Below are 22,565 nucleotides of genomic sequence, written 5' to 3'. Positions count from 1 at the left end.
AATTTTTCAAATGACCACTTGAATTTCAGATTAAATTTCCAATCTAAAATTTTACCCCTTCATTAATGCCAGCTCCCTCCACCCTGGTGTAGTTGTTCTCTTTGGTGTCTGGTATCACTTCTTCGAGGAGCTTTTGTGACGTTCTCTTCCTGGGCTCCCTCTGCGCGTTGGGGTCACCCCACTGCAGTAGCGTAATCACTTGTTTTCCATTTTATCTCCTCCAGGAGACTATGAGCTTCCTGAAGGCAAGGACTATGATGTCTTCATTTTTCTATTTCAGACAGGTAGCATATGTCTAAAAATATTTTTAGAACAAATCAGTAAGTTTAATGAGTTAATCAAAGCAGCCCACAGAGGAGAGAAAGTAGAACTGAACAGTTTCCTGGCTTATGTGTGACACCATGACTCATAATGCCCATTCAGATGACTATGTTTGCCAGAATCAAAGCGACTGAAATTAATCCCTCACCTCAAAGTTACCCCTGCTTCACCCTGTTTTTATACTACAAAGCATCAGCCCTCAACCAACAACCTTGAAAGACTATTTTAAAAGGAGTTTGGGAGGGTGCGTGTGAATGTTGAATAAAATTAACTTTTTCTAACCTGGTTTCTTTGGTCCCATGAGCACAGAACTGGGCACACTGTGTTTGCTGGCTGGAGCTTCTGGCTCACACTGGCAATCAGGCTACTCACGTTGATGTGGCTGTTGAAGGGCATAAGTGGACACCAGGCTGTCAGGACACAGTGCAGAGGCTCTGGGTATGAACTTCTATCAACCAGGGCCGAGTATTAGTGAGTAATCTCCTGGTTTGATAAGCACTGTCTGCTATGCGTTTCTAGCACTCATCTTCTATCGCATTTCAGTTATTTTAGACAAGCCCCACTTTGCATGATTGATCATTATTTTTACTTTCATGAGGTTTAGGTGGGTGGGAAGAAAACCACAGCAGAAGAGCATGGTAGGAAGTTTCCTTGCAAAAGATTCATGTATTACCTTCAGGTTATGGCTTCTTAAAACCCAAATTCTTAAGTGTTCTGAAGTTAAAAGCTTCCTATTCGCCACAAAGTTGAAGGAGGATGATTTAGCGTGTGTTGTTTCACAAGCACAGTTTTATACTTGGCCTTCTTTAGATGGACGAGTCTTTAATTTTCACTAGGGAAAGTCATTATTGGAGAAGTAGTTTCTGGTTCCTGACAGAGCTCATTTGAGAAATGAAACTGAGGAATTATACTTAAAATGTACAGTCTGCCACTTCCCCAGAAATGCTCCTGGTTGGGCACAGGGTGAGAGAGGGACTGAATCAGCCAGATCTGGAAGTTGTGCTGGGCTCTTCTAGATCACTTGGAGGGAAAAATAAGGGAGTAGTCATAGCCTGTAAACTTTCCCCTTTATTTCCTCTACTTTCTTTCTCAATAAATAGATTGAGATAGAAAGAAACTTTGAATTCCATTAATCTAATCACAATATTTTATTAATTTTGTGTTTATGGCTACCATTTACTGAACACTTACTGTGTGCAGGCATAACACGTGTACCCTAATGAGCCAGGTACTATCATTGTCTCTATTTCACAGACGAGGATGCTACAGCTCATATACGTTACCTGCTTATGGTCACACTGCTTGATACCCAGCAGAGCCAGGATCAAAACTGAGGCCCATCTGATGCCAAAGACAACACTGTGTACATTTCTATGGCGTTTTCTGTCTCGTTTAGAGGATGGAGCAGAGGACGTCCTTAAGTGTTAAAGGACTTGTTCTAAGTCACACATCATGTTAGTGGCACTGCTGTGATAAAAACGCAAGTCCCTGGGCCTACGTGTCCCCTGCCACTATAGCACTGAAGTGTTATAACCTGACTCGGCAACCATACAACCCTAGAGCTTCAATATTCTGAGCAACTTCCAATATCCTATAATTTTTTACTTTTTAATAAGAATTCTTTTCATCCTATACCTCAATAATGTGGTTTTACAGATCTCATTGTTCTATCTATAAATTCACAATCTAGAAGTCGTTTTATTTTGTAGATCATGTGTCTTAATTTCCAGTTGGAAAATATGACCACTCTAAAGAGTTGCCCTACATATAGTTTTGGGACAAGAGTGTGTGTGATAGATGACTAGGCTACCCTAAGCATCATCAGAGTAGGCAGCACTCAGGTGGCAGAGGGGGTTGAGGGACTCTGAAAAGACTGACCTCATGTAGTCAGCTCCATTCACCTAAGGTCCTACCCAAGAGTCTGAAATTCCTGGCATTGGAGTCACTTCTTTGGGTTAAGGTATATCACCAATTAAAACATATATGCTACTGTTGATTGTCTATAAATATCTCACTTCATTGTATTGAACCAGATAGCTAGTTGTCTGGGAAGAGGCTGAAAGGATGGGACACAGGGGAGATAGGTCTCAATCTAAGACACAGAATTTAGGAAAGAATCAAGGCAGAGGAACACAATACCTGGTGATGGTCAGTCCAGATAGAACGACGCCCAGTGGGGCACTTTGAGTTGAGGCAAGGTAGCACTGGCGGAAGAGAGTTTGCCAGGAAAAAAAGTAATGGTTCCCGTGTTAGCCAAGATACTTTTAGGAAATATTCATGAATAGTTTGGGTAGTCAGTGGATGACATAGTACCAAATACTCAAGGAAGAAAACCTGAGAAAGGGGAGAGGGGTCTAACATGGGAGATAAGAGGGCCTGAAGACAAATCCTGCTAATATGTTCATGAAATTGCATTACTGACCCCAGGTTATGGCTTCTTGAAAAGGCAACCTGGTGCCTATCACATATGCCCCACAAGAACTCAGTCTACATGACTTCCTGCATAAGAACGGCAGTGGGAGTTGAGCCACTGACCCACTGAGTCTGTAAAGGACCATCAGCTCCCTGGGTCCCAGCTTCCTCCCTCATCTGCAAAGCAGGGCTAGCTGCCACAGCATTCTACAACTCTCTTTCCACTGCCTGGCCTGGCATCACTACACTGTTCAGCGTTTACCTAGAAGGGCTGGTGGGCACTTCTGAGGGAAGCAGGTGAAGAAAGGTCGTGGATGTCACCATACTCCAGTGTCCGTATCTGCCATTACCACATCCATCCTTCACCTGAGCTTTAACCAGCCACATAACAAAGAACCCTGCATTCCCATCAGATGAGTCTTTATTTATTCTAAGATGTGGATGAACACAACTCAAACCAGAAATTAGGTCCCAAGAGTGCCTTGCTGCTAAATTGGTTGGATAAGTAGCAAGTGCCGCAAATCAGCCCTTAGTGAATTTAGAATTTGAGCATCATGGTGATTATCACTTGATGGGAGAAGAGGGAAAGGATGAGATAGGAAACCAAGTAACCTATCCCTGACCTCCTATGGTTGAGTAATCAAGGCCAATCACAAACTCTTGGTGTGAAAAAGGTGGCTTTGCTAATCATGGTGTGTAGAAAATTATATTTTGGCTAAGGAAAGCCTCTTTGGTACACATTTTGCCTATTGTGCAGGCCCCGGGGGAAATTATGCAATAAGAAGAGACGGAGCTCACAGGAAGTGAAGTGGCTACCTCTGCGCTCTGCACCCTCCCATCTCAGACTCCAGGGAACTGCTGCCATTTTCTAGGTCTGCCTGCACCTAGGGTAGCAGCTGGCACAAGCACCCCCTACTTAAGTGAATCCAGCCAGTTAGCCCTCACGTGGCCACCCTGTTTGATATGTGCCCCTTGGAAACCATATAGGTCTATGGTCCTCTAATCGCTCCCATCTCACTTGGTGGAAGAAGCATTTTCAAGAACTCTAGTTTCACTCTCAAGCCAGAGGCCATTTCTAAGGTCCAAATGGTGTGCACCTCTCTGGGTCAAACAGAGCATTTGGTTGCTTTCTTCAATAGCTCTTCACGAAACATTTCCTTCCAACTCTCTGTGGGAGAATCTAGCTCCAGAAGATGGCAGATCCTGGGCAGCTCCTTCTTCCACCTCCTGGTTCCCTGCCGGTGGTTCCTCACTGCCCTGCTGGCACAGGCTCGGGACATTCAAACCAAGTTTAATAGCAGCCTAATGTCAACAAAGAAAATTTAAAAAGTTCTGTTTTTTTTTTTTTTGCTAAAAAGAACAGCAATACAAATAAAGAAATATATAATAGCATTTTGAAATTAGACATCTAATGAAAGTAAATACTCCATTCTTTCAGAAAGTCCATGTTACTAAGGACCCCCTGTTTAGATGATGGAGATTGCTTGGTTCTCAGCTATAGCAGGGCAGACATGGAAAACAAAAGGGTTGGGTAGCTTTCTTGCTCCTCTGGACTGAAGTAAGGAGAGGATATCAGTAAGGAAGAAGCAAAAGAGATTGGGACCAGCCCCAGCAAAAGACAGACACTGCCAGCTCCTCTCTCTCTGGCATCTTTGTCCGCCCTTTGTGAGACAAGTGATGCCCAGGAATTCACTGTGAAAGGACAGCACCTATTCCAGATTGTTCCTGAGCCTTCCCTACGGAGGGACGTCATTAGCACCAGACTCTTGGCCTCTCTCTTTCCATCCCTTCGCTCATTCGTCCATAAAGATGAGCAGTGAATTACCAAGAATGAGGCAAGAATGTTTGAATGACAGTTTTATAAGTGGCGTGGAGCACTGGATTAAGAATCTGTGACACTCCTCCAAGCTACCTCCTAAATTAATTTGCAGGTTTCTTCATGTCAAGGGTCATGTGATACACTTCTTTGTTAATATCTCTCACCATTCATTCTTTCAGGAACAGAGGTGCTAGTTTGGAAAATGCTAGCTTCCTTTCCTCTCTTGCTTTTCTGTGTATTCTTCCAACATGAGGCAGCCTGGGCCAGATAAGAAGAGGAAGCATCGTGGTTAGGCAGAGGTGCACAGGCTGGGCTCCAAGGCTCCCAGCTTCCTATTGAGTTGAGAAACAGCGGCTGCTGAGGGGCCTGGAGACCCACAGGCTGGGCCAGGGGACAGATGGAAGATGTGTCAGACACTCAGCAGCGTCTACAGCACCATCAGTTGGTGAGAAAAGGCCAAATTTCCAGGGCCCTGACCAAGCTAAAGAGGAACAGGTCACAAGGTCATGAGCCACAGTGACCCAGAGCTCTGCTTGAACATGGATCCACACTGCCAGCTGGAGCAGAATCAGCTCCAGGGTGGGACCTCACTCCTCCAGTGACACAACTAAGACCAGCTCTCCCTGGGCCCCGGATAGCATCTCGGAGACAATCAGGATACAGGAGAACAATCTGAAAGACTGAGCAATTCTGCCAAAAAGACTGAGTTAAACCTCAAACGAGGGTGTCAATTATTGTTTCTGTTCAAGATTTAAACTGAACTAAAGTTTTTCTCTCTAATACCTCGCCGGTGGGCTCCCAACTCATAAGAAAGATAAAGTCAGTTATAGATCCAGTAAATAATCTATATCTTCTTTACATTTCCCAGCTGCCATAAGAGTAATGTTGTGTTCACATTAGTTCACTCCTTCATTTATTTATTCAACAAATAATTACTAAACACCTGCTCCATGCAGAGATTGTGCTGGGCACTCAGGATACTGATTTGACTTGAGAGAGATGGCAGACCTTCTGGTCCAGAGGAGCACTAGCTAACTAGACTAATAGAGAAGTCTTTAGATAAGATTGCATCCTGTGCTGGGAAAGATGGACTCTGCTGCTCAGATATGCACCTTAAATAGCTGAATGCTGCTGCAGCTCTCCCTCCCTGGGAAAACAGTTACTCCACTCAGAATAACTGGCTTGAGGCTATTGATCCTGACAACTTTCTCTGCAGTAGGATGGAATATGGACTACCAGGAAATAGTGAGAGAAACAAGCAGCCCAATGAACAGTTGGCCCAAATATTTGTTTACTCATGTCAATGAGGCAAAAATATCATTATGAAGCCATTCCTCAAGGTCATGGAAGAAACAGACAGTTACGGATACCTAATCAGCTGTGCAGGTTTTCTAAATCCCATTATAAAATGAATGTATCTAAAAAAACAAAATGGGGCCGGTCCCCTGGCCGAGGGATTAAGTCCACGCGCTCCGCTTCGGCGGCCCAGGGTTCGCATCCTGCGTGTGGACATGGCACCGCTCATTAGGCCATGTTGAGGCGGCGTCCCACATGCCACAACTAGAAGGACCCACAACTAAAATATACAACTGCGCACTGGGGGGATTTTGGGAGAAAAAAGCAGGGGAAAAAAAATGGATGGATCTGGTGCATAGGAGAAATTACAAAATATGTCACTGATAATTGGTACAAGAGGAAATACAAAAAACAAATACATACATGGAGATAATTCATATTTTCACAAGTATAACCAAAGAAGTGTGTACTAAAACAAACTTGAGAAACTATTTTCCTCCAAATCAGCCAAAAAATTCTATCAGAAATTTCCTTAAAAACTTTTTTATACATTTATTTCTCTATTACTGTTGGCATTGTAAATCAGCATAAACTTTTTTGGGAAAGCAGTATGAGAAAAAATGGACAGAGCAACAAAAATGGTCATAAATTTTGACCAAGTAATTTTAGTCCGAAGACTTTATCCTGAGAAAATAATTCAGCAGAAGCAAACGCTCTATGAGGAAGAGTATTCTCTATAATGTTATCAACATTAAGGAAAAAAGGGACACAATCTGAATGTCCAACAATAAAAAAAGTAGGTACATTACACAATGAATTAACATTCAGTCACTGAAATAAATAGCTAAGAAAAATATGTGGCAATGTGAAAAATGTGATGAAGCATTATTAAAAGAAAAAGCAGAGTTAACAATGATACTGTGACTGCCACTATGCAAAACACGAGCATATACAATAAGCACAAATGGCAGCAACTGTGTTGGGATGACATGATCATGATTTTCTCCAATATTTTTAAACATCGTTACAACTTATTTTTAATGAAAAAGAACTCATAAATGAAATCTATATTCATCAAATATAAGACGGCCATGCATCATCTCATAAATCTCAAAAATAAACAGTCACATGGGTGATAGCTGCACTTCAGGGGCTGGCAAATGGCTTTTAACCAAGATCCATAATGAGAATGTTGAGTGGTTTGAGGTGTGTCAGCACAGACGCAGCACGTAGAGAAAAGTCGCTGCTTATTCCAGGAACCACATTAGCCAGGTCCGTATCACTCACACAGCAGACACGGCTGCAGCTTCCCAGAACTGCAGCATGCTGATGGAAAGGCTACAGAAAGCATGGAAAAGCCAGACCAAGAAGCCAGACTGAAAGGTTTTTAATTAGATCAGAGGGGTTGAATGTGGTCTGGGTTTCACATGAAATATATTTTTTTCATCTTTTTTCTCACTCAAATACTATTGTTGCTAGTGTCTCTAGGATACATTCAGCCTGGTTCTATTTAATTTAATATTATTTTGTGACTTTATTTTATTTTGTATGATATAAATGTGACTCTTCATAAGACTTAAAGATTATTTCCTGGGTATGAAAAGGAATCTGTCAGAGTCCTTCACCGAAGCTTACTCACAAAAGTCCCCAAGCTGATCTTTTTATCAGAGTAAAGAAGGACAAAGAACCCAAAGGGGCCAGGAAGCCGGGCCACCCTTTTGTCTGTGCTCAGCTCTTTTGATCCCAAGACTTCCTGAGAGAGACGGCACAAACCACCCATCCAGCCAGGCAGAGGGTAGCCAATTTTCATATTGCTCCAATTTCCACAGGAGGAAGCCCTGGGTGCGACCTCTGCACCTTCCACAAAAAACACGGACACCCCAATGCTACGATTTTATAAATCAATGGCCCAAAAGCCCTGAGACAGAGTTTTGTAAAACCTCCCCTCCGCAAGAGGAGAGTTTTCCTTGGCAGCCTCCCTGGGCCTCCGGGCCCTCAGGAGACTGCCACCCCCAGGGTGATGCTGCACAGCATCGCCTCCTGCGCTTCTCCCGCCCCTCACGAGCACACATGAGCAGAGAGGAAACTGAGTCGCTTCCTTTGAGCTCTAGCTCATTAGTCAAAATGAACAGTTTTCCTTCTAAGAGCTTTTCTCTGCTTCTTTGTTACTAAATAATGAGCGCGAAATAGAATGAAGTTATCAGAGTTGATATATTAATGAAGACATTGAAATTACACTAAAAATTCGTAACCATTGGACTTACATCATCTTCTATATTGTGTCTTCTGACAATCATGTGAAAATCCCAAGGATGTCAGATTTTATGTACTTATGATTAGGCGTTTTTCTTCCCGTGGAATTACGCCCTGTTGAAGGAGGGACACCAGTAATGCAGTTCCAAACTGCAGAGCAAAGATGCGAAGGGAAAAGCTGCATCAGACCTGCTCGTTGCTGCAGAGCAAGCATCGCGTTGTCTGAGCATTTCTTGAACCTCTGAAATCTGGCCAGACAATGCTGCTCTCGTGCTGAAAAGTCCAAGGTCTGGAAAATCGCATCCTTTTCAGGACAATGTCCATTTTCTTAGCTCTAAAGTAGAGAAAATTTCATCAGTACATATTTCCACTCTGGTCCTTACAAATTACTAGCACCTGCTTCTTCAACAATTAAAAAGATGTAAATTACTTTATAAACTATCATAAAACTCCAATTTAATTCATATACATCAGAATAATAGGGCTGGAAGTTTTTAGGGGCAAAATGTAGGCAGGGAGAGGGCAGGCACGATAACAAGAGAAGGAAATTCTGGCCTTCTAGCCCTTTCTGTGCAGTGTGGCTTAGACTGGTGTGTAAGTGCCTCCTGCGGAGCCCCGGTTACTAGGCGAGCCCTAAAACGGCCATAATCCAGAGCACCCCAGGAAACGTCGTTCTTCATAAAACATCTCCTCTCAAATTCACAGCTACTTATCCACGGCTACGAGTCCTCAGTGACTAAGAAGAGCTTTTACCACTTGAGCTGTTTTGTATCAAGACCGAATAAAATGAACAAGTACAATGTTTTCAGCCACAGTCCCTTGCGATTCTTTCATTCTGTGACCCCTATTTATCACCAATATCAGCTATGTTCAGAAAGAAGTTCCTACACAGCTCTCAATAGGATTCTTAATCTATAAGAGAAGTAGCAACAATAATGATTCTTTTTAAAGGCTGTCATCTCATCAGTGTACTGGAATATTAAAATAACAATCAGTCTTTCTATTCTCCCCCGTCTGTGGAGTCAGAAGTTCAAAAGCAACCGCGGGTGTTGACAAGGGATTTGGTTGGCTCTGATTTCACCATCAAAGTTCAAATACGACTTTTCACCTGTTCCTCTGCATTTACCTCTTTCTCCAGTAGACAACTCCACAAGTTTTCTCTGCATCTTTTATTGTCTTTGAGGAATTGCTAAGCCTCTCACTTCTGGTTTCATCTCTACGGCCTCTTTTCTAGTTCTTATATCTCTTAGGATGTTCAACAAAGTAGAATCAACCGAATTCTCTAAGGAAACATGTCAGAGTTATTGTGAGAGAACAGAGAACAGTCTTTCTCATGGTGTTGTCTATTATGATTACTGCATGCATAAAAATGATTAATAGTGTAACTCTGAGTAAAATGGGATTTCAAAGAAAGTCAGTTATATGGAGGCAGGGAGGAAGGGGAAGAGAGGAAGCATCTCATCAGAACTTACAGAAGATGCTATAACCGGAAACTCAGGCTACACATTGGGAATAGGAAGCGGTCCAATAAGACTACCAAGCTTCCCACGGAAGAAGACATCGTCTGCTGGTTATGACAAGAAAATGTCATGTGCTGTCCCTCCCGGAAGATATAGCCACATCATCATGAATAGAATCAGGCCCAGATGCTAACCTTCAGAAACAGCTTAAGAATTCCAGCTTCTCAAATCTTCTAAGGGAGGATGGTAATAACTGCACATGCCCAAGATCCTTTGAAATTATCAGCTATAAACCAGGAATTTCTTCATAGTTTCTTTTCACTTTAAAAAGCTTTGTGAATTGTGCATTCTACCCTATATTATACCCATGTTATTTTAATATAAAAATAATGTTTTCAGTTGCCACTTGTGTATCCCTGGGACACTACTGGCGTGTAAGAGCCCCGATTTAATGCGTATCAAGTGGAGGACATCCTTTCGACCTGTACACAGCACTTGGAAACCTTGTTAGAATGCAGATTCTGGTTCTGTAAGTCCAGGGTGAGATCTCAGAGTCTGCATATCTAAAAAACTCCCAGATTATTCCCATCCGCTTGTCCAAGAGTCACATTTTGAGTAGTGAGGCTATAGACCAGCAGATTGCACAGTGTGGTCTCTGACCAGCACCTTCAGCATCTCCTGGGAACTTGTTAGAAATGCAGGTTCTTGGCCTCCCATTCAGATCTACTGAATCAGAAACTCTGGGGGGCCCAGGAATCTGCATTTTTAACAAACCCTCCAAGAGGTTTTGATTTAGACTAATTAACCAGGGCAGTAAGAATAAGCTCAGCCAACAGTAAAGATTATAGGTGTTTAAGTCCTTAGAAACTCCTGATACATACATGGCTTCAAGAGCCCTGCAGATGGCTTAAAACCGAGAAAAAGATTTCCCAGACGTGATTCAGGAGCCAAGAGGCAGAGCTGAGCTCACTGAGACCAGGGCAGTGGCCACACAAATATATTGTGCAATAAAGAACCAGACGGGATAGTCAGGAGGTATACCTGGAAAGGAGGCTAGGAAAAGGTTTTAAGAGGAAATGAAACTCCACCAGAACTTCCATCTGCCTGAGGCCTGGACTTTAGAATCCAAGTTCAGCACTCAAGCCTGAGAAGTTGGGGTTGGTAGGTGGGTGGAGAGGGGATGGGGCCTATTTCTGCTGAGCCAATACGAAATCAGATTTTAATTAACCCCAGATACAGAACATCGATTTCTACACACCAGCGGTTGCTCTTTGGGAAAGCTCTGTTTTTTGTACTTTATCAGTTTCCTAAGGAAAATTCCCAACTTTGTCTTTTATTGTCTTCTAAAGAATTTGTATGACCTTTTGCTTCCAAAGTGGAAAGAGATATGTCCAAATCTAGATAGAAATAGCTATAAAGAGAGTACCAGTGGTCAGGTCTGGGGGAGCCATGGTCCCAAAGCAGGTAGCAGGTGTAACCAAACTCAATGGGTTCACCTCTTGGTGAGCGCAGAGCTGAAAAGCACAACCAAGGCAGAAGCAGGTGAAGAAGTAGGTTTGTTGCTGGCACAAGCAGTGGGGAACACCTGGGATATTTCCCCAAAGCAGCATCTCTCCAAGCGCACTGCCGGTGGAGACTTTATACACAAGAAAGCAGAGGGGAACGGTTTATGTGTAACAACTGTGCTCATCCAGGGCACATACACAGCAGGTAAATACGCATCTGCATACATCGTATGATCTGAAAATGGCTATTTGGATCCTCCCAGAAGAGAATAATTTCAGATGCAATGAGTTTAAGGTAACTTTAGGACGCTTGGAGCTGGAGCAACTTGCAGGGGTCTGCTGCGAGCGTGTGAGTTTCTCTGCAACATGGCAACATCTGCAAAACTGGGACATCAGTTTCTGTACAACAGAACATACAGTTTCTTCTTTTCCGAAAAATGTTTAACAGGCCATGTCAGTGATGGATAAAATCTGCAGTAACCCTTTATTGCCCTAGTTCCCTGGTCACACAGGGGCCTGCAGGGGTGGACAATCAGGAAATCTCTGAGCCAGCCTCCAGAGGCAGCTGAGATCACTGCTCCCCTCCTTCCCAGAGATGTCTGCACACGGGCTCTGTGCTGCTAAAGCTGCGCTGCCTTGTTGCAGGAAAATCCTGGAATTTCCTTCAGCCTGAGCCAAAGTCCAGACCTGGAGTCCCAAAATAAACTTCATATCGGTGCTTGCAAATGAGGTGTTTTCTGTAGAGATATGAGGTGAGGCTTGAGACTTTCATCATCACGCCTCATACCAAAGAGTGACAGTTACTGCTCCAACAAAGGATTGACGGTTGCTTTTTGTTCTGTTCTGTTTGGTGTTGTATTTCCTAAATTTTCAGGGACAGCCGTTAATTCATAAGTGGTCTCTATATAGCACAAGCTTGAGGGATCCCCTGTCTGCCCGCCTTTCCCCGGGTCCCCCTCCACGGCCTGCTGCGGCTACAGCTCCTCCTCTGCCCTGTCTGAAGCTCGTCCCTACCTCTTCTCTATGGGGTGGCAGCAACCCTGGCTGACCAGGAATCCTAGACAACCTGCTGCTCTGTGTGAGCAGCCCTGGCCTTGGTGGGGAGGGGCTGTTTGGGGGGGCTGGGACATAGAAAGCAGCTCACGGGGCTGTGACAGGGCTCTAGTTACACTCAGTTTTCCTACGTTCTACACACTTGGTTACCTAGAGAGACAAGACCTTCCGTTATGAGGAAGAACTTGAAATGAAGCGTGAATCAGACACCCAAAGGAGCTGACCTGGTTTGCTAGATATAAATATTATGAAGATAAAAATTGAACTACACAATTTGTTTTATTGTTCCGTTTTCAAAAGAGAAACTCATTAACCAGAATAGAATTTATGTTTCCTAATAATCACACTGTGACGCATTACGTGTAATGATTGACTACTGTGGGAAAGGCGCTGTACTAGTTGCTTTAGCTGCTTCATATAACTCAGTCCTCACAGAGCACCACGTGGCAGAGGTGTGGAAACAGGCCAGGGACTACCTGGATGGCAGTCAGTTCCACTGGAATGAGGTTCTGATTAGCTGAGCCTTGGGAACGCGCCTGTTCTTTGGCTGTGCTGTGGTGGGGAGAAGGAGTTGGGAGAGGGAGTGTCCAGAGACAGGTGTCTTCTTAGCAGGAGGGCAGTGCTCCTGATCTGTGGCCCCAAGGCTGTGCCAGTTGGTAAAGAGGTAATTCTCCAGGAAAAATCCAGAGCATTGTTAAAAAGGCAAAATGTTGAGTGCTCAGGAAAGGAAAAATGTCCACTTTAGAAACACGAGGGCCAGCCCCGTGGCCGAGTGGTTAAGTTTGCACGCTCCCCTTTGGTGGCCCAGGGTTTCACCAGTTAAGATCCTGGGTGTGGACATGGTACAGCTCATCAGGCCATGCTGAGGCGGCATCCCACATAGCACAGCCAGAGGCACTCATAACTAGAATATACAACTATGTACTGGAGGGCTTTGGAGAGAAGAAGAAGAAGGAAAAAAAACAAAAGAAGAAGATTTGCAACAGTTATTAGCTCAGGTGAAATCTTTAAAAAAAGAAAGAAAGAAAGAAACACCAAAACACATGCAAAGAGGTGAAATGAGATGTCCAAGTTCACATGACTACAAAATGTTAGCCCCTGGACTAGAAGACAGAACATCTGGAGCCCAGTGTGCAGGTCTGCTACTTGCAGCTTTGAAATTAATGCACAGAAACTGAAAAGAACAAAAAGAAACATCAATGTGTTTTAGAAGCCTAGCTGATAAATTTCGAGCCCACTGGCCCCCTCCCCCGCCTTATTAAGGCAGAAAATACTTTAGGCAAGCCAGAATCCCAAAATGACAAGCTTGCATCAGGAAGGTAGCAAGTAAATAAATAATAAATGGTGAAGACTTGGAAAGGCTCAGGGAGGTCTGGTTTTAAATGCCACCCCTGCTACATAGTACCTTGTGAGTGCGATTTATGTTAGGGAGCTAAGGCAGCTAGTCTGGTGCTTTCCCCTTAGTAATAGTTCAATAAATGTTAGGTATTATAATGTGATTATTTGGAAACATTGTATTTGGATGAGTGAGTTTTTCTTTTGAAAATACAGCAACTGAAGATGATACTCTTGGGTAAGCAAAGATTTCTTAAAATTTCTTAAATAGAACACATAGCCCTCATCATAAAAGTATAATAAATTGAAATACATGAAAAAGTAAGAACTTGTGCTTATCAAAGAATCAATAATGAGCAGAAAAGCCAAGAGTTGGAGAAGATATTTATAATACATGTAAATGACAAAGGACTCATATCCAGAATATATAAAAAAACTCCTAATATTATTTGTCTATTGCTGCATAACAAATTACCCCAAAACTTAGCGGTTTAAAGCAACAGCCATTATTGTGTCAGTTTCTGTGCGTCAGGAGTCCAAGCGTGGTTTAGCTGAGAGCCTCTGGCTCAGGTCTCTGGTGAGATGGCAGTGGAGTGTCCGCCAGGGCTGCGGTCCTCTCAAGGCCTGGCCAGGAGAGAATCTGCTTCCGAATGCACTCATGTGGCCGTGGCAGGCATCAGGTGCTCACCAGCTATTGTCTTCTCCATAGGGCAGCTCACAACATGGCAGCTGGCTTCCCCTATGCAAAGCCTCTGAGAGCAAAAGAGAAAGAAATAGAGGACCAGCAAGACAGAAGCCACCGTCTTTTTATAACCTAATGTCAGAGGTGACATCTCAGTACTTTTGCCAGATTCTGTTCATTAGAAGTGAGTCTCTAGGTTCAGTCCACACTCAAGGGAGAGGTACAGGAGGGCATGAATACAGGAGGTGAGGATCACTGGAGGCCAGCTTACAGGCTGCCTACCACACTCTCACAAATCAGCAAGAAAAGAGAAACAGCACGATAGAGAAACAAAGAACCGAACAAGCACTTTACAAAAGAAAATATCTAAATTGTCGATAAACATAGGAAAACATGCTCCTCAGTCATGAGGGAAATAAAAATTAAAACCAAGATGAAATGCTTCTACACAAGCAACAGAATAGCTAAGGATAAAAAGACAGACTATATCAAGTATTGGTAAGAATGTGGAACAACTATAATTCTCATATACTTCTGGTAGGGGTGTAAATTTGTACAACCACTTTAAACTACTGTTTGGCAGTATTTATTAAAATGAAACTACATATATTCCATGACCGAGCAGCTCCATTCCTAGATAGATGCCTAACAAAATTGCAAAAACGTGTATACCAAAGACATGAATGAGAGTATTCCTAGCAGCCTTATTTACGGTAACAAAAAATTACAAACTACTGAAATATCTATCAACAATAAGATGGATACATATGTTGTGATATACTGATGCAGTTGATTACCATAAAGCAACAAGAAGTGATAAACTACTGTTCTGCCTTAACAATATGAATGAATCTCAAGAAATAATGGCAGGCATAAGAAATGGGTCAGGAAAACATATATACTGTGCAATTTCGTTTGTATGAAACTCAGAAACTGGCGAGACTAATCCGTGAGGTGAGGGAGTTTCAATGAGTAGTTACTATCGGTGGGACTCAGTGAGTAGGGAGGGGTGAGTTCGGGGAGTCTAGGGCCTGGTCATGTTCTGTTTTCTTTATCTGGTGATAAAGATCATTAACTTTGAGAAAATTCAATATACTGTACATTTATGATTCATAGACTCTTCTGTATGTGTATTGTATTTCAATAACATTTTTACTTAAGAAAACATAATAAACCTTTTTCTTTCTATGCTGTTCAGAATGGTAATTGTGAATAAAACCTACTAGTCAATAAATCTATTACAATTGAAATTCTGTGTCCATGGGTGCTATGTCCTGAGTCCTAGTACCTAAGGTCTTAAATATCAAGAATTAGCTTTTAATTTAATTCCTGGAAACTAAAAGTTCACTAACATTCTTGGCTTTTCTGTTTCCTCTCTTCCCCAAAAGGGAGCATTAGAAGCGTTCCCCAGTTTGGAGGACACCAAAAGCTGATCTTTCTCACCCTTACTGAATCCACAGAGCCCTGCTCTAATCCCTCTGTCTTAACATAACGAACAGAAGCAGGAGAAATTGAGTGGAGGAAGGGTGGAGAGAGAAGCAAAATGCCAAAGGAGTATCAGAAGAAAGTGGAGGAGGAGTATGGAAATAGGATGAATGGAGGAGAAGACAAAAAGAACCAGTGAAGGAAAGATTTAGCAAACAGAGAGAGAGTAGAAAGATTTATTAGCCATGTATTGAAATTTAAAATATACTATCCTGTTGACAGCCTGCCCTGGTGGTCTAGTGGTTAAGGGTTGGTGCTCAAATGGTGGACAGGTTTTAGCAGAACTTCCAGACCAAAACAGACTAGGAAGAAGGACGTGGCCACCCCCTTCTAAAAAGATTGGCCATGAAAACCCTATGAATAGCCATGGAGCATTGTCTGATAGACAGTGCTGGAAGGTGAGGGATGAGTGCAAAAAGGTGGGGCGAGGTTCCACTCTGCTGTAGATGGGATCACTAGGAGTTGTAATCGAGTCGAGAGCGCTAACAAATCCTGTAGACCATTCAGAACACGTGTCTGGAAGAAAATACGGTCCTGGCTGAGGAGCTGCTCTCAGCTCCAAACTGTTCAACATCAAATAATTTGCATGTAATAAATGTTAATGGAGAAAATAAAATCATGTAAGTCTCTGATAAAACTTTTTTTCCTGTGAAAAGGTGAGGGTGGTATAAAAGGAAGTGGCAACAGAGAGTATAACAAAAGATTGGCCATGTGCAGCATTTTTATGGCTTCCTAGAACCTAGGATTTGGAATAGACCTTAAAATTCACGTAGCCTTACTCCAAAGTGGAAACTTAAATTCCTCTGTCATAACTTTCAAACGAAAGAATCACAGTGGAGCAACAATGCAAGTTGCAAGCTCGATAAATTCATACACGTGTGACAAGACCCTTGGTCCCTCGAGAGTCTATAACTTGGCCATTTCCATCCACTGTCTCCTTTCCCTAACACAATATGAGACTGATTTTTCCATGAGATTTGAAGGCCTAAGTTCTTTTACAGCCTCAACACCGAAGAACTGTAAACAAATGTGCATGACTGGCGAATAGCTGTATTCAGTTCGTTTAGGGGCTGTAAATATTTTTGTTTTTAAGCATCTTTAAGTTATAGCTACTGAAGAGTAAACATCCCACTGGCCAAGCCAGGGAGGCTAACGCTCTTTTAGAAAGCAAACTTAAAAAAGGGCTTCCACTAACACCGTCACCATCCATCTCCTAATCCTTGCCCTCCCTGTCCTTCACAATTGTTCCTCCCTAGCTTCTGAACCATGGTAACACACAAATGATGAGGAGAGAAGCTAAATTCTCTTTGCCTTTGTTCTCCTTTTCTCAACTTAGTAGAAAACTGCTTCAGAATGGAAGCTTTCTGCATGCTCCCAATGTAAGAAATCACTTAAAAATCTACTATATATATGGCTCTCAATGAGAAGTATCTGCTTTTGTTTATGGCTTGAACTCATTAGTTTTAAATTAGAGTTAATGTTTGACATTGAGTAGTAGGCATTCATGGCAGAAAATTAATCTGTCTTGGGAAAATTCTAAGTGGTGAAATAAATACATCCACGTTGTATGGTATGCCCTGTGGACTATATAGTACATTTTGTGCAGATTTCTTGGGAATTGTACATAGATGGCTAAAAGTAAATGTTTTCTCATAAACTGTCCTGTGCCAAGGACTTTCTACAAATGTGAAAGATGTTCGCACGTGAGTGCCATATTTGACGGTAAGCCTCAGAGACTAGCAGACTGTGCTGTAGTCACAGTGGTATATCCAGGAAATATTCACTTGGTTGGATCTTTTCTGATAGTCTCCATTTTTATCAAAAGCAAAATCAAAGCTATTTTCAGTGCAAAACCAAATTCTAAACAACACCCACTAGAATTAGGAAAGCAGCATTTCATCAGAAAATCACCTGCAGAATTTAGAATGCAATTTAGAATTACTAATTGGTGTGTTAAATGGATATGTTCAGAAAGTGCCGAGGGGGGGTGAGTCAACACTTCTGAAAGAACCTTAATTTCAGGATTTCCTGAGTGAGTGCTCCAGATTTTAAGCCTACCTACACATTAGCGCAGGGGTTGGAGAAGTCACTTCACCCAGACATTTGTTGTGTGCATAATTTCAAAAAGAATAAATACTACTTTGGAAACTGCTGTGGTTCATTTTGCCAAAAGTAACACCCTTTCTGGGCACATAGCCACTAGACAATCGCCCTGCTTTCTTTGCGACTATGGAACCCTGAAACATTGTTTGCAATTTTATCAAAGGATTTGTTGAGTCAGAGGATAATCGGGGAGAACATATTGGCTATTAAGATATAGAAAGGTGGGCCTGAGATTCCTTAGAACAAAGTTAGCTTTTATCTTAATACACTGTTTACCTTTTAGTTATTTATTTAAACTTGAATTCTATCCTTTCATTATCTCAACTGCCACACTACCATCATTTCTTATCAACTCTTATCTGGGCTACTACACAGCCCCCTAAATGGTCTCCTAGGCTTTGACCTTGCTCAATATTGTCTGTCTTCCACACAGCAGCCAGCATGAGCTTTTAAGAGCTACTTAATCAGCTGAACTCTGAGCGCAGAAGAGGCAAATCCATACCCAGAGCCGGTGTCTGTCCTTGTGAGGACAAGCCTCTGGTCTTCCCAGAGGGGAAGGGCCCTATATAGTCAACAGGCCACTATAGCATCTGTTGGCCTTCTCAAGGGACAGTGCCACATCAGGGGTCAACGCTGGGGTCTGTTGCTGACAAGTTGGACATTGGAAGGCAGCAGTGGTGAGACAGGCCTTGGGAAGTGGGAGTTCATGCTGCTGGATTTGTCTCTGTCACCAAGGCTGTTCTGTTCAAGGGCCTGTCATGCGAGTTCTGGGGGCTGATCACAAAGCTGGCAAATGTCAACTGGCCAAGTCATGCTGTCTACTCTGTTACCTGGTGCCCTTTCTGTGGCGTGTGGATGCTTTCTGGTGGGCATTAATGTGTGATGGAAACATCTTCACACGTGGTGCCCAGTTTGATTTATCCATCTGCATGCCTCTCTCTCAGAACTCCTTGTCCCAATCTTCCAGTCCTTTTCCTTCCAGACCACTGCCCAGTAATCTGTTTGTATTCTTACTCCAGGAAATGTCAGGTTCACTGCTCAATGCTCTGCCCACCGGGGAAATTTTCCCGTTCTACTGTCTTTTGGTCATTCACGAATGTGGCCGTAATGCAACCTCTGTTCATTTTTGGCTTGCACCCACATACTGAGCCAATCTATCAGAAAACCAGCCTTGAACTTTTTCCTCCTCCTTGAGCTGGTCACGTGGAGTACGCACACTGGTGCAACCACAGTGGGGGCAATGTGCGTTTGGGCTCCCCACTCCGCAGCTGACGTGTGCCCTCTGGTCCTGTTTGGACTTGATCGTCTTGGATGCCCCATCTCCGTCTTACAATGGACTTTCTCAGCCCATTGACTTTAGGACTTGAATGTCTGAGAGAGCCCAGCTCATAATGGGAAGTTCTGGATTCATGGTCACTTGGTGTTCCATAGTTAAGCGTTCCATCTCTAGCCCAGCCCAGTGACACTCCAGGACGGTTTCCCAAGATATGTCATTCTCTGCTAAGGACGGTCTGGCTTTACTCCAGAATTATAGAGGCCTGTGTTGTGATTCTTCTATTGGTGCTTGTCCAAAGCTCCACACTGCATCATCTTTTTCCTACTGATACTTCCTCAAACATACAGTCTCCTTTATCAGATGATCCCATTGGCAGGGCTGAGTGCATCATGGCCTGGGCCTGACGCAGCTTCTTTCCTACTCTGGCTGCTATTCAAAGCTGGCAGCTTTCTTGTTACCTGGTTCATGAGCTGTCGCAGTTTTCCCGGGTATGAAACGTGTGGCAGCCAGAACCTGAAGAGGCCTGCTAGGCACCAAATGCTTCTTCTTCTGTGTGAAGCATTTGACATGTCGCATCTGCGTTTTTCTTTGAAAAGGATGTCCCAGCAAACCCTTACCAATGGACACTTTAAAACTTCACTGAATAGTCCTTTGCCTGTTCGGAGGGTTTCTTTCCACCTTCTAGAGCACATGTGACCTACCCAGGCCTCCAGTGTATGTGCTGCCACCTCCCATGTATCCTGTCCCAGCAGCATGATGTGGATATGATCGTGTGCTGTGTGGAGCATCGGGATGGTCCATACCTCTTTAGACTGGGTTATGACTGAGAGCTGGAGGATGAACATAGCCCTGAAGAAAAACTATAAATGAATATTGCCCTTCTCACATGAACATGGAGTATTTCCGATCCTTTTTCCTAGTTGTAATGGAAAGAACACATCTTCCAAACCGATGGCTGTGTCCCACATATCTGAGGTCTTATTCATCTGCTTTATCAGTAGTACCATAATTGGCATAACAGCAGCAAAGGGGCTGCTACTTGGTTAAGTTTTTGGTAGTATAAGTCATTCTCCAGGATCTATCTGGTTTCTACAGCGACCAGACTGGTGAGTTAAATTGGGATATGATAGGGACCACCACCTCCCACATCTTTTAGGTCACTAATCTCTATCATTCACCCACAGTATCAGAGAATTCCACCTGGCCTTCCTCATTATAAAATGAGGGACACGGACCACAGACCAGGAATACAATGTTGGGTTATTCCAGCTCTCAAGTACATCAACTCCACTGATGCATCGGGAACTGGGAATAACATTGGGCGGATCCATGGATACAGGGGGCCCACTGTGAGCTGGACTTAACCAGGACTCCATCTATAGTTACCTGGTTCCCTCAGGCCCCCACTCTAATGGGAGCTATGAGGATGCTTTGAGTCTCTTGGTATTAATCTCAACTCAGACTTAGTTCTCTCAATTTCTGCTTTTTCCCCTTTTCCCAGTGTGTGGTCAACTGAATAAATAGCTATCAGTTACTTTGTCACAGAATGTACTTGTCATGATGTTACAGGATCCTGTAGGACCCAACTACCCTTTAGATCGAAGGGCTCCAGATCTGAAAATTGGCTCAGGTCTGGGGACTGAGCACCAAGCGGTGGCTTTTTATTGGGGTGACTGCTTTCAGACTTTTACTCCTCCATTCTTACTTTTGTCTTCTTTTTAAATTATAGGTGTCAAACTGCATTTTGGTTGGTTGCTGGATAGGGCCATGATCAGTAAACTATAGCCAAATCCACTTCTGGCCTGCCACTTGTTTTTGTAAGTAACGTTTTGTTGGAAGATAGACACGTTTAGGCTTTTTATTCTTTCCCCTATCATCTGTCAGGGAAGTTCAGGCATTTCTACTTTTCTAAGAGTTGGCCACCATTTCTTGCAGGCTTTTAAAAACTACCCCAGCAGCTAGTTTGTCCCATCCCCTGGGCCTTTGCAAGGGTGATAGATCTTACATCCTGAGAAAAAGTCCCTAAGTCAATGAATTCTTGCTTCTCCAGCCAGCTTGTTCAAGGATCTCAAAAATCTAATCCCAGGAGTACTTCCCTGGATTTTGCCAGTACTGGGGGATAGTTGTCTTAATTCTTTAAGTGCATAGTCTCTTCTGGCCTCACCCAGTCCTAAACTGACCAAGCTGGATTCTCCTGGGATTTAACCCGAATTATCTGTCTGGCAGCAGGAGTAAAGATGTGGCAGCTCCTAAGGGGGCACTTGTGTCTTGTGGGGAGGAGGACTCTGCAGCATCTTCCAGCCTGGCAGAAGTGCTAGCCCTGCCTCGGGAAAGGTGGGCCCCTGTGCGTGCCTGGAGGGTCGAGGTGGGAGTGTTGTGAGTCAACATCATCCAAGTAGTCTCCAGGTTTCTCCACCTTGAAGGAGTGTTTGGATGTCTCTGGAGCTCTGCCATTCTCACAATTTTGACTGTGCCTGTCCTTCAGCTACAGGTGATAAGGACCTCTTCATATGTGACCGCCATTACCACTGGAGGTTCTATGGTTCTCACACGGGGCTATTAAGTGCATGTTAACAGCTCTCAGTCTCTCATTATCTTTAGCAGGGAGTCATTACACCTAGCTGGAGCCAGCCAGTTGGGCTGTCTTTGGAGATGCTGTTCTCCATGTATTTCCAAACGCTCTATCATATCTACCACAGCATTTGCCTCCTCAAGGACATTTTCAGGAGTCACCACCAGTGAAACATTTAGCAATTGGACTGCATCTTATGCCAGGGACGGTACATGTGCTCCCTACTTGCCAAGAAGCAGGTGAGAAAATTCTTTGCCGCTTGTTGTCTTGTTGTCTGTTTTCTCAGACCACTCTTGGTACCACTTGTATTAACCTAGACCCTCTGAGAAGCAGATATAAAGACAGGGTTAAAGAAGCAGTGATTTTATTAAGAGGTTGCCTGTGAGAAACAGGTTAGGGAGAGAGTCAGAAAGGCTGAGAGAGATGTCAGATAACGAGGCAAGTGTGAATCCAAGGGAAGGAGAGAGAGAAGGTTGGATGGACCATCATAGGGTGTCATGCATTCTCAGGAAGCTTCAGCAAAGATGGCAAGATTCCTTGAACTTCAGTTGACCAAAGGAGGAGTTCCGTGTCTCCTGGAAATGAGTCTCCTTTGCTATCTCCACCACACTCAGTCCTTGATTGGGGAGCAGCCTTGACTGTGGGAAGCATTGTCTTGGCCCAAATAAAGCAATGAGTTTCAAAGAGCATCTGGGGCCCTGGGTCAATTACCCTCCCTGTAGCAGGAGGTCTATAGGGTACATTTTCATGTCTGCCATATAGATCCAATGTCATTTCAGCCAAAACCCCATCAGGAGTTTTTGGACAAATTAGTGAGCTGATTCTAAAGTATACAAGGAAACGTAAAGGACTTAGAATACCTAAAACAAAGTTGGAGGACACACACAACCTGATTTCAAGACTTCCCATAAACCTACAGCAACCACGTAGACATATAAATCAATGAAACTGTATAGAGTCCAGAAATAAATGCATGCGTATTTATGGCCCATT

This window comes from Equus asinus, chromosome 29, assembly GCF_041296235.1.
Source record: "Equus asinus isolate D_3611 breed Donkey chromosome 29, EquAss-T2T_v2, whole genome shotgun sequence".
Classification (NCBI taxonomy): Eukaryota; Metazoa; Chordata; class Mammalia; order Perissodactyla; family Equidae; genus Equus; species Equus asinus.
This window is presented reverse-complemented; position numbering follows the sequence as displayed.